Here is a 17199-nt window from a genome sequence, read left to right on the forward strand (position 1 = left end):
ATCAAGGATGCTATTTAATATAGGGAATCAGAAAATATATTTTAACCAAGTTCCAAGACGAAAGTTTGCATTTATAATAATCGATAAAAATATTTATTGTCGCTTTGTCGCCTAGCAGTTTTACAAACTATTTTATTTTTAACGTCATTGGTCTCAGTAATCCACTGAAACTCAAATTATCTAAAAACCCCCTCCAAGATAAAACTACATTAGAGTGGGAAAGTTTTTCTTGAAAAATAAAATTTTTGGACCTCACGCTTTACAATTTGAGACTAGCAGAAGCTAAGAAATAAGTTATTAATAATTTAAATTAAAAAAAATATTTGTTTATACATGAACCGATGAACTGCTAAGCGACAGGGAAGAAAAGTGTGAAGAATTTTTGTTGCTTAATAATGTCGCCATAAATAATTTGAATTTCAGTTGAAAAGACGGTAGGGACTAGAGACAAGTTTCAAAATATCGAAGCCTGCTTTATCGATTTCGTCACCAAAAAAAAAACAAAATGGCGGACGGGTGGAAAAGAGTTTAATCTAAAAATAAAGCCTGCAGAAACGTCTGTAAATTTAGATTATAATAAGAACAAACAAGCCTCTATTAGGGATGCCTGGAATATTCTTGTGATTGTTCTTTTCCAGTCAATTGAAGGTATGCTGGTAATTGAAAAGATAATAAAATATTTCCGTGTTTTGTCTTTAAAAAATAGTGATCAACTTGGTTTAATTTAATAGTTAATAGTTATTTAATAAGTTCTTAAGCCATTTTAGTTTTTTTTTTCTACTTGCATAACTGCTAAGAATTAATTGACTTTTCTTTATAATATACACTCAGGAGTGTATACTAAGCACTTTTCCCCAAATTTCTAATAAACCATATTATTACCCAGAACTAATTGTGGAACGGAGCTCTTAAATTTAATTTTGTTCCCACCATAAATCCCTCATCAAAGTAGTGCCGACGTGCCACAAAATTAAAACGATGACGATTATTAATAAGCCCGATTTATCAAAACTTTAAATAAATATTAGGAAAAAAAAATTTTAATAAAGTAATTTTCTCTATGGCAAATCGCCGCGCCACGGCACATATCGAAACGTATGGGAAAATAATCGTATATTAACCTGGCCGCAACGAAATCCCGTAAAATTTTATCTTAATTACGAAATGTCAACTTTGAACGGGTATATCTATTAAGCTGACTGTTATCTGGAATCGTGCCTGCCTTATAGAATGTACATTAATATCGTGTAGAACCGTACGTTAATTGATTTTTCATTTGCGTTGTTAAATTCCGTCTTGTAATTTTTTATTAAATTTATTGACTGATCATTTGTCAGCTCGTTAGGGATATGGCACTCGGTCAATTTTGTACCCCATTTATACCTTAAAATGTAATATTTACTTATAGATCTGTAATGAGGCTTTTACTGATTCTTATTATATCAACAGAGAGGTTTGTAAATAATTTGCAATGTACTGATGACAGTACTATACACGTGGGCATTTAAGTTCTTAAGATAAATAAATATCGTTTTAATTCTCAAAAAAATTGGATACGATGTATGTATATATAATTTCAAATTTAAGAAAATTATATCTAAAGGTCAATAAACGATGATGTTGTTAAATAAATTCGAGTTTACCTCCAGTAACTCTTATATTAGTTTTTTTTACAATTTCGTCAATTTTTAGATTCTTTAGTAAAATATCATAAATAAATGTCGAGAGCTTTTGATAAATCAACGAAAATGCAACGAGATATATTTTCATCATTAAAATCACAAGCTTCTTTAATCTTAGTATTATCTCCTAATAAGGATCCTATCTTATCCATAAGTGACATTAAACAAGAATTTCATCTTTGGTACTTAAGGCCAATAAACGATCATATGCGAAATTATAAAAAAGTGACTGCATATATATTTCTTAAGTCTTTTTTATGTAACTAAATTCTAGGAAACAGGGAAAACCCCTTGGAACAACAATCTCTTGATGTAGACAACTTTGGATTTTAATAATAAATTTTACTAAAAAAGTGAATGGTCTTCAATTAATAAAACTTTTCAATAATTAGACAGTTTTTCATTTTTTCATATTTCTCCGATAGTCTATATATCTACAGTGAACAAAATCTACTTAAAAGTCAAATATTTGTAGCAAATCTCAATTTATATATAGAAATTTTTTAAGTGGAAAGAATTACATAATAGCCCGTAACCTTTGATCATACACGACTTGTTTCTAGTACAATTTTTTTAATGATGCAAATTTTATACTAGTAAGTACAGGCATCAATAAAGATTTTCCAGTGTTAATTTAAATATAACTTGGGCATTCCAAAATTGTAAGAAATCGTGCTTTGTCATTTCTTTTAGTTAAAACCCTAAGAAATCATGGAAATTTACCTGGAAAAAACTATTCCTTAATGAAGACAACAAGAAATTATTAGGCTATTCTACTTCAAAAAAAGTCAAGGGTCTACAGCAATTTTTTTAAGGTCTAAAGTTAAAGAAGTGAGATTCCGCCATTAATCGTGACACATATGTCTTACTATGACAGGCTGTAGTAAAATACCGCGTTAATGTCAAAGTGCTTAAGGTGTAAGTTAAGCGAGTACGATATTTTTAGTTGGCCGAGTAGTAAGTAAGTAGATTAAGTTATAAAGAAGGTTTTTTGTAGTTGTTTTCTTTAAAACTCTTAAAATCTGTGTTTTTCCAATAATGTTAGGTAGTTTACCAATTTAGGTTAAATTTTTTAAGGTGACGATTACTGAAACATTCTAAAATGACGCTGTCTCAATAATCGTCACATATGACGGACACTTGTACATACGCAATATAGGCTAAAATCAATGAGAAATGAACACATTATTGGTATTTAATTTGTTATCTTTAATGCCGATTAAATTCTTTAGATTATCATGTTATTGTGACCCCGTATTCGTCATAGTATTTTCTGCTAAATAAAATACTTACAAATGAATAAAGTCAAGGTGATGAATACTGGTACAGGGGGCTCGACGAGAAATGGTTACAAGATTGAATTAGTCTCAAGAAAATCTGATCAAAGCTATCGTTGCTGTAAAAAATGGTTTTTCCATTAAGCGAGCAGCTAAAAGATTTAATGTTCCCGGAACAAGATTAAGTGACAAAATTAAAGGGAAGACTCCAATACCTAAAAAAATGGATCCCCAATCTATACTGTCTACAGAAGAAGAAATACTGTTGCAACAATGGATATTTCACTTAGCTGAAAGACGATTTCTAGTGACAAAAGATCAACTTTTAAATAGCGTTCAAGCTTTAATAAAAAGGTTCAAAAGACCAAATCCATTTATTAATTGCAGGCCAAGAAGACATTGGTATGAAGCCTTTCTGAAGCAATATCCTTATATTTCGCAAAACTTAACAACAAGTAGATCTGCGGTTACAGAAAGTAGTATAAGAAATTGGAATAACGAAGTGTCAAGCTACATGAAGGAAAATAACCGGTCAGAAGTTTTTGAAAACTCCCAAAGAATATTTAATTGTGATGAAACTACGTTTTTCTTAAATCCTGGGAATAATCGTGTTATCTTATATTTCGCAAAACTTAACAACAAGTAGATCTGCGGTAACAGAAAGTAGTATAAGAAATTGGAATAACGAAGTGTCAAGCTACATGAAGGAAAATAACCTGTCAGAAGTTTTTGAAAACTCCCAAAGAATATTTAATTGTGATGAAACTACGTTTTTCTTAAATCCTGGGAATAATCGTGTTTTGGCAAAACGAGGTCAAAAGACTGTACATAACACTATTGGCTCGAATGAGAAGGAGTATTACAATTTTAGTGATGGCTTATGCTGCAGGTTAAATTGTCCTCCCATGATAGTTGTAGGTTTGAAACGAATACCAAAAAAATTAGTCCAGTCCATGCCAAAATCATGGGTACTGCTATTGCAGTTTTTTACGCATTGAAGGCAGTCTTGAGGATTCAAAATTGCGGGTTGCCGTTAAAGAGAGATAACTTTTGTCCCAATCTGGATGAGGTATTAAAGCACACAATAACAAAGGATATGCTTAGAAATGGATTTAGAGCTTGCGGAATATGCACTTTTGATCCAAATTTAATGGATTGTACAAAACTCACAGGACAAAATGTGTCTAAACAACCTGACCGTTATTCCTTTAACATTGAGAAATATCACGAACATTTACGCTTTATTAAGAAAGGACTATCCCCAGTCACACTGGAAGAATTCAGAAGATCTGGCGCTCACTGGAACGGATCTGTAGAAAATACTAATTTGTTCTCGTTTTGGTTTAATTTGAGAAAAAAATAAATATATATTTTAAGTAAAGCAAATCGATTTTTCTTCACTAACGATACAGTGCCGAAACTTCAAACATTCCATAAAATGATCAATACGGGGACTTGGTCTATAGTTAGTGGGTGACGATTTCTGGGTCAAAGTACTTTTATATTCATTAATAATTATTTCAAATTTAACGTACAGAATTTAAAAAACATTTATATTTTCCAGAAGTAAGGCAGTTTGGTAATTCATTTATTATAATATCAATATAATCAGTCAATTAAGTTTAAAATACTGACATAACCAAACTGAAATTTGACTTAAGGTGACGAATACTGGTACAATTACCTTATAGTGAATAAAATCTATTAAAAAATTGAAATTTTCAGAACTTGTTTTAACAGTTTTCAAGCTAGGAAGAATGATAAATGCATTGCAATGGTAGTTTAAATAGGAAATTCTCTATAATTCTATTATTTTTAAGTTGATATGAAAGTGTTTATCATATTTTCTATTTACAAAATTGTCTGTAATTTATTAGTAGGTACTATGACATATAAGATTCTTAATTAAAAAAAAAACATTTTATTAAATAACTTGAAAGTATATTTATCAGCATAAAAAATAGCTAATTGAATCATTTTCATACCTCCAAGAATAAATATAACATAATGCAGATATAATTTAAGGCTTCCTATATATAAATACGTTATTAACATGAATAAATATCAATAAAGGTTACATTATAATAACCCTAGCAAAAATCTATATATAAAGAAACCCTAGAATGTATTCAAGACTTCTTGCAAGTAGTAATACAAGGTGAAAAGTACCAAATTTCATTTGGCCCAAATAGTGCAACTAATGTCTTTTAGGATGTGCTTGTCAGAAAATTACTAAAATAATCTGAGTTAGCCAAAAAATATCCAAAGCCGTTGGGAAAAACTGACCTTACAATAAAAATAATAGCAAAATGTTATCGTCATGTTTTCTGGATAATCCCGAATGACCTGAATGCACTAGATTTCACAAAAGCTATAAATATCCAGTTTGCAGCCACATCACTACATATAGAATAGAAATATATAGCTACATGAGAACGCATAGATGACGGCCAATTTTGTCTTCATTTATTGATAATTTGTCAGCTCATCACGATATAGCAATTGATCAATTTTGAACCCCATTTATATTTATTAAGGCATAAGACTCGTTAGGAGAAAGAATAAGGTGTTAATTTAAAAATGTATGTAGATACAAATCATCTTCTGTTAATAAAAATCAACAAGTAAAATATTAAAATTTAATTTTAGATAAAGCACTTTTTTAATCACGACATCCATTAGCTGGACCATTGTGTTTTAATTAACATCTATTTTGTTAATTAAATCGAGGAGAGTTCAGCATTTCTCTTCCAATTAACGACTTGGATGTTAAAAAATTGTTTTTGATTATTAAATGAAGGGGAAATTAAGACATCAATAATGAAACAAGTTTCAAAACGATCGACAGTTTAACTTCGATACTGTTTAAACAAAATAACTTTATCAGGAAGTATAGTGCGCATGCAAATCACCTTTTTTTGTTTTTCCTAGAAGTTCACCATATCTTTTAAAATCTTATTCAACACACGTGTCCAAGGCAATTTCCTCGCATCTCCGATGCAATCTTAGCCTACATACACCTAATTTCTTTGTCCATAAAACAAACTAGACTTTATCGAAACTCCGCTGACCATAAAGAGGTGTTATTAAGTGAGTTATATTTTTAACGGTCGATCACAATCTAGCAAACAATATATATTGTTCTTCGGTAATTTACTATTACGTTCTGATCGATTTTGAGTCAATAGTGTGTTCAAAATGGGCAGCACCTTGTTTATTTAATAATAGTGCAGAAGAAATCAGGAAGTCGATATTAAACGCCATTTTATCTATAGTTCTTCTTAGTCGTAACCATTATGAGTTTGATAATTTGTATTCAAGAATTAGAGCGAAGCGATAAACTTTTCGTCATGCTATTTTTTGAAACTACATAATACGTGTATGTGAAAATACATCCATGATAAGATGGGCTAGATTCAGGATCTTCATCTACAGAGAATTGAATTGCCTGTAAGAAATATGTTTTTTATGCTATTTACAATTTTGAAAAATATTATGGAGGCATTTGATTTTAATAAGTCTTAAATACTCCAAAATATTAAGCACTGAAGGCTTTCTTTTAGAGACATCGTCTGCGATTCATCGTACTTTTTATTAGCCTATTATAGTATTTACATTCGTTTGTTTACTTTATTTTTAATAAAATATTTTTTTGAAGAATTTACTGGTTTTTTTTACATCAGAAGTGGGATTGGCTCGCTAGAAGTACTACAATTGATTTTTAAGAAGGGTTAAGCAGTTTAAAAACAACAGTGAAATATTATGATTCGTGATACTGGAACAATAAAGAAATTGGCGAAAATTTTAACTGAAACCTTAAAACTTTTTAAAGATAAAAAAACCGATGCAAAGGACCTCAGTTACTATCCTGTCAAGTGTGATTTAAGTTGCGGAATAATTTTATAAACCAGATTTTAATCATACTAATGATAATCAGTTATTACAAGTTGTTGGCGATATGAGTTGTTCATATCAGGGCCGCAGCATTCAATAGGAATATAGAATTAGCTAGTGGCTTGCAAACTCATTTAAGCGATTATAATAAATCTAGGGAGGGTAAGTTTATAGGAAAGGAAAACCATAAAAAAGTGTTCCTTTTTAAAGTAGTTGTAGCAACTGCAACCAAAAAACAGCTATTCTAAATCAAACTTAAAAAGGAAAGTGATGAACCCGTTCTCTAATTCACCAGTTTTTTACGATGTTTCCTTTTCAGTGAGTGGAGGTTAATTACTTAGAAGAAATAGAGGCGAAATAAAAGCTATTATTTAAAAACTAATAAACCAAAACTGTCATTTGTAACATTCTCTTGTAATCCTGAGAGATACTTAAAATAGACTCAAGTTGCTAGTAGTAGCTGGAGGTTAAATAGCAAGAGGTTTTTTGCTTACACAAATCCAGAGACAGACCTTTAGATATAGAACTAGAACTTTGATAGATGGTTGGATATATTTTTGGGTTATATTGCTTTAGCCTTATAAAAATAAACAATCTAAAGTTATTTCTTATACGCACATCATGAAGAATCTAAATATCACTCCTATGAGCTTAAAACCTTTGCTGTTTATTACTTTTTTAGCATACATTCATTAGAAATTAATTTTAAATTAATAACCGGCTGTAACTCACTGAAACTGTCAAAGGATAAAAAGGACCTAATTCTCGGACTGGTCAGGTAGTGGTTTTATTTACAATCTTTTGATTTTTATGTCGAGAATCGAAAAGGTCAGTTTTTACAACATGCTGATTAGGCGAAATCCAATTGACTTTAAAATAACAGTGCCTTTGGTTAAGAAAGTCTTAAGAACGTGACCTAGAAATTTTAGACATTTTAGGGAAATTAGGGAAAAAAGATTGTAAATTGATGACAACTTTTCTTAAAATGATATGCTTTTAAAAAATGGATCATTTCTTCTGGTTCCTAAAAATTGCAAATTTCATCAAAAAGTATTTTGACGAGTGTCTTAAAAACTTGTTTAATCTATTGATTTGTGGTTTATTGAAGGTAAAAAGTTTTGCAAACATAGTAGTTTATTAAATGCAGAATGTTTCAACTACCTGAAAAACTAATAATAAATAATTTATAATATGCTTTCATATAAAATAATTTAACTAGAACATATTTGGCAAATATTTGGCTTGGCACAGGTCGACCTTAAACTTGCCAATTTCTGAGCAAATTAATTGTAAAGAATAGTATTAGAATAGACTATGTAGACATATGCAGAGAATTTCTTACCTGTGGTGTTTTCATTTATGCTGTAAAACTTTTAGGGACAATTTATTGAGACATAGGTAAAAACCTATAAAAAAAATTATTCTTAAAAAAAGTATGAATTGTCGGAGGGTTCCTTTTTAAGAGAAATGATATATTTAGTTTAGAAATGGCGTCTGCAACACACACATCATACCTATTGTTAATTCTCTTTTGGTTAACTTAGTGGTTTTTCGTACATGGATATTATATAGTTGTGTCGCAGACTATTTCTATACGTTTTATAATTTTTATCTTATTTTTGATTACAGTTTAATATTGATAAAAGTAGTTTTAATAATATCAGAAGTTAGATTCTTACCAAAAAGAAAAACACTGTGTGCGTGTAATTACTAGTTAAGTGCCCTTGTATAATAAATACTTGTTTGTGATTTATGCTGTACTTGTGATGTCCGGTCATCAACACCTTGGATTTGGGAGAAAGAACAAGAAAACGCATACTGCCGACTAAAAAAAGAGTTAAGTCAGAATCCCGTTTTGGCGCTTTATAACCCAGACTTGGAGACACAGGTGCACACAGATGCTAGTAAAAATGGTTTGGGAGCTATTTTGCTACAAAAACAAAAGGATGGAAATATGAAACCAGTAGTTTATATGAGCCAGCAGACATCTAAAACTAAAATGTCATATCACAGTTATGAGATGGAAACTATGGCTGTTGTGGTCGCAGTTAGAAAATGTCGAAACTTCCTATACGGGCGCAAGTTTACCGTTATAACTGACTGCAATGGGTTAAGGTTGACTTGGTTAAAGAAAGATTTGACACCAAGGATTGGAAGATGGTGGCTGGAATTGCAGGAGTATGACTTTGAAGTAGTTTATAGACCTGGAACTCAGATGCGTCATGTGGATGCTTTGAGTAGGAACCAGTGGTAGTCAACTTAGTACAAGATGCAGATTGGATATATTGTGCTCAACTTAAAGATGAACAGTGTGATTTACTGAGGCAACAAATTGCTGAAGGCACGGCTGACAATTCCTAAGAACTAATTGACAACAAAGTTTGCAAAGAGGTCAATAATGTTCTTAAGATTGTTGTTCCAAAGGAGGCTCGTTGGAGGTTAATAAAGCAATATCACGATGATAATGGACATCCTGGTCTTTCTCGAACCATCGATGCCATTACCCAAAAATATAGGTTTTTACATTTAAAGCAGTTCGTGACCAAATATGTTAACTCATGTATAGAGTGTCAATACGTGAAGACTCCGAAAGGAAAACGAAGAGGTTATTTATATCCGATAACGAAAATTGATAAACCTTTCCATACCTTAGATACATCTGGACCACTTAGGGCCATTTTGTAAAAGTCAAAATAATAACAACTATTTATTAGTTGTGGTTGACGCATTTACTAAATTTACTTGGTTGGAAGCCGTGAGGTATACCAGCACAAGACCTGTCATCGACTGTTTAAAGCTTCTAATCAAATTTTGTGGACACCCCATGCGCATAATTATGGATCGAGGCAGAGGCTTCACAAGTAAGGAAATGAACGAGTTCTGCAAACTTGAAAATATTAAGCATGTGCTCAACGCTATTGCAAATCCCAGAAGCAATGGTCAAGTGGAAAGATTTTACCAAACAATTCTAAATGCCCTTATGACAATGGTCGGTGATGATCACAGTTGTCGAGGTACAGCGTGGCATTAATATGTGTTTGAATTCAAGTACCGGAAAATCTCCAGCCGAACTTTTGTACGGGTTTCGACCGCGGCTCAAATATGACATAGAATTAACAGATATCACAGTAAGCACGAATAGACTAGAAACTTTACATAATAATTGGGTTAAGGCTTTGGGTAATATCGGTAAAACCGCGAGTGCTATGAAGAATGACGAAAATCGATTGGGTGCACGCACGTTTAAAGAGGGCGACATGGTTCTATTAAGAAGAACACCGATAATCAAGGGACTGAGTAGCGGAAAATTGGTTCAACGATACATTGGTCCTGTACAAGTGACAGCAGTTCTGCCCAGAATGATCGCTATCACGTGCAATCAACGTCCAAGGATCGTAGGCGATTCCGAGGTGTGGTAGCGAGCGACAGAATGAAACTTTACAACTCTTTACAAGTCTGAAGATGATAAATCGTGAGTTAAACAATTTGACTTCTTATTAATGTTTAATTAAGGAATTATATTAACCTGTTATTGAAATATTTTCTCAATTTTATTGAGCTAATGCTTTTTGTTGTCCTTTGGGTTATTTCCGGGACTAATTTTTAATAAAACTTGTCCTTTGGGCCATTTCCAGGACTATTAAAAGGAGCACATGTCCTCTGGGTTATTTCCGGGATTATTGCAAATCTCCCATGTTGTCTCTGAATAGCTTAGTATAATAATATGATATTAAGGGGGTGAGAATTAAGACTGAGTTTCACCACTCCTGGCTGGCACCTGTCGAGCCCGAGACACTGATATTGATTTAGATATCAGGACTTGTGACTCCTGGTTGACCGCAGTAGAGTGTGAGACCTATCTTTCATATGTGATATTCATCAAACAAAATAAAACGAATGATATTTCTTGTGTTCCGTTCATAAGACTGAGTTTCATCACTCCTGGCTGGCACCTGTCGAGCCCGAGACACTGATTTAGATATCAGGACTTGTGACTCCTGTTTGACCGCAGTAGAGTGTGAGACCTGTTTTCATATGTGACGTACATCAAATAAAATTAAATGATATTAAAATTTCTGGTGTAGTTTCTGTTTTTATAGGTGTCTCTGCAAGCGGTCCTGAGGCAGGCCCGTGTCAGGATGGTCGAATTATTAGGAATTTCGCACAACCCGGCGAAATCCAAGTTATTTACGGTGCTGGCAATAAAGGGGACCCTTGTAGGAACCCAAATAAATAAACCGAAGTCAGTGAAATTCTCGATGTGCTCGAATAAAGAAGCGAGCGTTCGTGTTGTGTCGCAGACTATTTCTATACGTTTTGTAATTTATATCTTATTTTTGAATACAGTTTGATTGATAAAAGTAGTTTTAATAGAAGTTTTAATACTAAACACAAATTCAGTCAATGCGGTTAAATATTCTGATTTTTACCTGAAAAGCTGGCGTAAATCAATTATTTTACAATTCCCAAACTAAGCAACCGGATCTTCAAAATGTTCCTGTTAAGCTCATTTTACAATATTTTGCATTTCCACCATAAAACCGTTGTTTTTTTTGTGCATTTTGAAAATAAATAAATATTTATGTGAAAATTATGTTTGAACAATGAATGTTATGACCAACCTGAGACTATGAGTTTAAAATAGCAACTAAGAAGCAAAAACATGTTAATGTTCTTTAATAGAGCAATCTTTGATTAAGCCGAACATTTGTAAAAACTTTAACTAATTTAGTATAAAAGACCACTTACTACAAAATAGGATTCCCAAGTCCCCAAATTTATCTTAAGGAGTTTTAAGCTTAGCTTTTAGTCATGAAGGCTTTGCTGCTTTTTTTCCTTATGGATTACACCACAGTACGTTTTTTTATAGTCAAATAAAAGCTATTTTAATTACACAAATTATGAATTAGGTTTAGGTGTAACGGAATAGTTAAACAATCCTTAATAGATTTAATGTTTTAGTTAATTTCGATGCATTTTTTTTGTGTCAGGCGCGTTTAGCAATTTATAAACATTTTTCTTTATTTTAATTTTCTATTGATACCTAATTCAAGGTTTGAAAACTTGTGTTGCAAATGTTATACAATGACCAAATCCGGGGTCAGCATATTTTTTTATTCCAGTTTTTATTACCGTTACTATAGTCACTTGACATACCTCGTGAGATATTTACAGAAACTCCGTCATTTACTTTTAATAATTTTAATATTAATTTGTTTTTCTTTAAAAATGTTAGTGTGTATATTTTTATTTTAAATCGTTTTCTCGCTCAAATTATGTGATTGCATTATTTTTTAAAATTAAGCCTAACTTATGATATTTGCAATATCTTAAACTTGCAAATATTTTATTATTTAGAACAGAACCCCGAAGAAAAACTAAATATAGCTCATAATATTGGCATAGAATTAAAAGTTAAAAACATTATTGCTTAAAAGTTTTAAACATTTTAAGCAGTTACTTTAATAAAACAAACCCGGGTGTTGAATTTACCAGTGAAACGAGCCATTTAGACCATTGAACTTATCTGCAGATGCGTATATGGGCATGCCGGGCAATTACACGCATTTCAAAGTGTAAATAGGGCCTTAAATTTTACCGATATGCATATTACCATTCCTTGTTCGTACACTTATAAGATAGAAAAGGTGGATTTCTCTTTGTCAAGCAGCAGGTGTTTTAAATTGAGATATATTTGCTTGTGGTTTACATGAGAAATTGTAGTAAGGACCGATTTAAACTGCCTTAAAAATCACATTTAATCGGCTACAATGTATTGTAACATTAAACAAACGTTTGGACATTTATAGGCATTAAAATTTATTTTATCCAAAATCAATTTTTTTTACAAAAGAAACTTTGTTACAGGCAGCAATAAACTGTCAAATAAACTGTCTGATTTACGTCGGTTCAAGCCTATGTTGGCCATATTGGTTAAGCAATCAAACCAATTATTATTACTAGTTGCAATATTAACGACTATTGAAAATACGTGCGCCAATTTAATCGGTGATTTTTTCGCATTTTGTAATTTTAGCAAGAAACTTTGGCGGTTTGCATTAAGGATGGTACCGTTTAATCTCGAAAAAGAAGCCGCTGTGCTTTGTTATTAATATTATTGCGAACAGCGGTTTGTAAAATACTCATTTATGAGCCTTTTGTGTAATTACGGGGATTTCATAAGCAATGCCATTTATTGCATACATTATTTGTTGTGATTTTAAGTGGTTTGTCCGTTTAATATTAAAATAATTTAGCAAAAGTCCGTATCGGAATTTCAGAAATTAGTTTTAGTTTTTTAACATCCAGGTAGCTAAATAATATTTAAACCAGTAAGCAATGTCGTTTGAAAGCAACATACATAAAAAATAATTTAAGTTTGTGTTTTAGGAGGTATCCTTTTGATCTCTCTTTAAATTCTACTTCCATAACCACAATTTTAATTTGAAATTACTGATAAAATGGTCTTATTTGATACACGTGTAGAAAAGGATTCCTATAATAGCCAAAAACTATGGGTTAATTACCACATTAATTTGTATACTTAAAGTTAGAAATACAAAATTACTACAACCTATACATAAAACCCTTTTTTTACGGCTGTTTTTATAATATATAATATATATTGTGTTTGTACCTTTGTCGTCTCTATGGTCTCATTATTTAGTCATATCCTAAAAAAGAGAGCGAAATAATTGATAGACTATTTATAAACCTGTATATAACAGGATATATTACTATTTATGGAAGTTGTTTAGCCAAAATAAAGCAGGTCAAAAATTGAACTTAATGATGTCCTAAAAATTTTAAAAAAATGTATTAGTTTGCAACTTTCTGAAAATGAATCACAATAAGCAAAGGCTTATTAATACTACATGAACATAAAAATGCTCACATTTGCTGCGGAAGTCCATATATGTATAGGTCTAAGTAGACCATATTTGTATTTTAGCCACTTTTAGGTTTTTAATTTCATGTAGAGAGTTAGTCCTAATTAATTAGGACATCCACAACACTTTTTTATTTAATCCATACACCTATTTTTACAATTTTTTTGAATAATATGAATACAAGTATTAGTAGACATGCATATTACAGTATTTACATACAAAACAACGATCTACTTAAATAAATTTTGAATCTTGCCATTTGTATTGTAAATCAAATCACTCTCCTTATTTTGTATCCAAGTTACTCCTTATATTTTGTTTTTTTTTTTAATTTCTTTAATTTGATTTGGAATCATATTATATAATTTATGTTCTAACGAAGTGATTTTTGTTGCTACCATCTATACAATGTACTCATGTTTACCACACTTACACACTAGTTTTATGTGGATCTTTTAGAGGTTCTTTTTTCTTAAAGATTTTGAGAAAAAAAATTTATTATATAATTGTCTAGCGTTAAAAAATGTAAAGTGTAAATGTAAAATGTAAAGTCTCGGTCTTAAAAGTCTTTGACTTTTTGTTTTTTTTTCGTCGTTTAAAATCATAATGGGGACTTTTTGAGTAAAATAGACAAATTCTATCAATTTATATCTTAATTTATTAATTACATGGTTTTCCTGTAAGTTCCGCCTTAAATAGTCACTAATTTGAATTCCTAGATATTTTATTGAATTAGAAGCTATTATATTAATAGATTCAGACGCGTGTGAGGCGTTTATACAATTAATTCCTGAGCTGTAATTAGGTAATATTATAAAATGAGTTTTATTAGCATTTAAGGTGAGAGTATTGAAATCTAACCACTCCTTTAATTTGAATAAATTTTGCTTTTCAATGTTTTCTTTCTCAGTCCACAGCTAATATTTTAGGAATAAAAACGTATCATCTGCAAAGTTTTCTATTTAGCCATTTAGCTTAAGGTCAAAAACACCATTCATATAAAGAATAAATAATAAAGGACCGTGATCTGAGGACCACCATATTTAATAATTTTAAAAATTGTTGATTCACCTATTTTTACAGTTTGTTGTCAATCCAATAGATAACTCTTTATTAAATCAAGGCACGGTCCCCTTTTACCAACAGAGTTTAGTTTGCTAGGAAGCTTGGAATGACAAACGGTATCAAAAGCTTTGGCTAAATTGACGAATATCCATAGAGACGTCTTTATTTTCTAGGCCCTGATAAGTTTGTTTCATTAAAAAAGCTATAGAATCCTTAGTCGATCTACTAATACGGAAATCAAATTGATTACGAGAGAGGTCTTTATTTTTTCAGAAATTTTGTTAGTCTGTTCTTTATTGCTATTTAAAACACATTCACGACTGAAGAAATAAGGGTAATGGGTCTATAAATAATTATATCGGCCTTATCACCACGTGTTTACTACTTACTACATTACCCAAACCTAATTACCCATTTTCAAAATGTTGGGAAAATAGCCTTTTTATTAACAGATTTATTTCATCAGGAAATGTAAAATTTAAAAAAAAAATGGAATTTATATTTTTTGATTTAATATCTAATGGTTATTAATTAATGGCCACAAAAGATCAACATTTTTAGCAATATATCTTATTAAATGAACTGTAATTAACACAAGTTTTAATTAAATTAATTTGTACTAGACAATAAATGGCAATTTTTTTTACGTGTTAGTTACTATTTTATGATTTAAGCACAACAAATTATAATTGGTATAGCTATATTTTATAGTCATATCATAAACCATAGTTTGCTTTGTATAAAAAATATAGCAATGAATGGTAATTATTTAGTCGATAGTCGTTACCTTATATGACTCAATTACATCGGGTCATGAGTTATTATTTTTTCGAATAATAAAGTCAAGTTATAAAAAAAATGGGATAAGTAACTATGCTCTTGCTACTTTTGGTAGTCTGACTGAGCCATAATAATGTATTGACCAAATTGTAAACATTACACCTGTCAGTCCTATTTGTTGCCTCATAACTGATAAGAAGGCATGATAATTAGTTATAATTTAATTTTTTTAATAATCCAATCTAAGTCTCAAGTCAAAATAAATAATGTCTAATAATAAGCACAATCACAAATATTTAGTCAGATTTTGTGAGCCATAAAGCTAAATAATGGGCCATGAAACAATAAGAGATATTTGCGTTTGCATGTAAGAATATGATTAATTATTTTATGACTATTTATTAATAATATAAGAATATATGCATGTAGAAAAAATAATCTACTGGCTTTATGACCAAAAATAAAGAATGATAATTATTATAGTTGATTATAAATAGCCATCACATAAAATGAAATCGAATTATGGCTAATTGTATTAGTCTCTTAGCCAGTAAAATTAAATTTTTAACATAGCAAAATCATTTAATGACAACATTTGCTACTTTATCACACAAAATGCAAACTAATTACGAATTACTACTTAATATCTTATTCATATTATGGATGAAGTATGATTTGTCATGTTTTTTAGTCAAAGAAATAATTTATAAAGACTTATTATAAAGAAAAATATAAGCCATTAACTGCTGATAAGTAAGTAAAAGTTATTACTATGATATGATATGCTTATTGATGTTTCAAAATAAAATTCTAATAAAAGAAGTAGATTAGCCATTTTTGAGATATATTTTATTTTTTTTATATAAAAATTCTAAGATTTTTTTAAGTAGTTTTTGTTATAATAGAGCCAAATGATAACCCAATCAGATTTGACTATTTTTAAGTTTTTTTTAATCAAATTTGCCTAAAATGGTCAAATGCAATGTTTGTTTGTTTAATGGCATTATTTTATAATAAATTTCATTTAATTGTTATAATTTATAACCAATTAATGACGAAGTTTACTTAACATTATATCAATAACGAACTATATTTGAAACCGAAATCAGCCATAATAAGTCTTACGAATTCTGCACTCTTAAAAAAAATAATTTTATTTGCATTTTTTTACAGTTAATTATTACAAGCAGCTTAAGAATAATTTGCTACTTTATGATACAAAATTAAGCCGATAATTATTATTATCAGTCATAATTGGCCATAATTTATTTTTGGTATATAAAATCAAATTTTAAGCACACAAATATTAAGTGATTAAAAGTCGCGATAATTGCGAGATATTTGCCTTTTAATGACTTCCGATAAACCAAGAATAAAAACAAGTAAATTTTGGCTATAACATGTGTTTATGACCAATAAAGCTAAATTTTAATTGCAAAATGATAGGTCATTGAAAGATACCGTCAAGAGTCTATACTATATCACTAAAAGTCAGGACCAATTGTGGCTATAGTCATATTGCAGCTACAAAATAATAACATATCATATTCTAACAAAAATAAGAATATTTTATTTTGACATATTTGTTTTTATATGGCTCAAAAAAACCGA

Source organism: Anthonomus grandis, chromosome 9, assembly GCF_022605725.1.
Source record: "Anthonomus grandis grandis chromosome 9, icAntGran1.3, whole genome shotgun sequence".
Classification (NCBI taxonomy): Eukaryota; Metazoa; Arthropoda; class Insecta; order Coleoptera; family Curculionidae; genus Anthonomus; species Anthonomus grandis.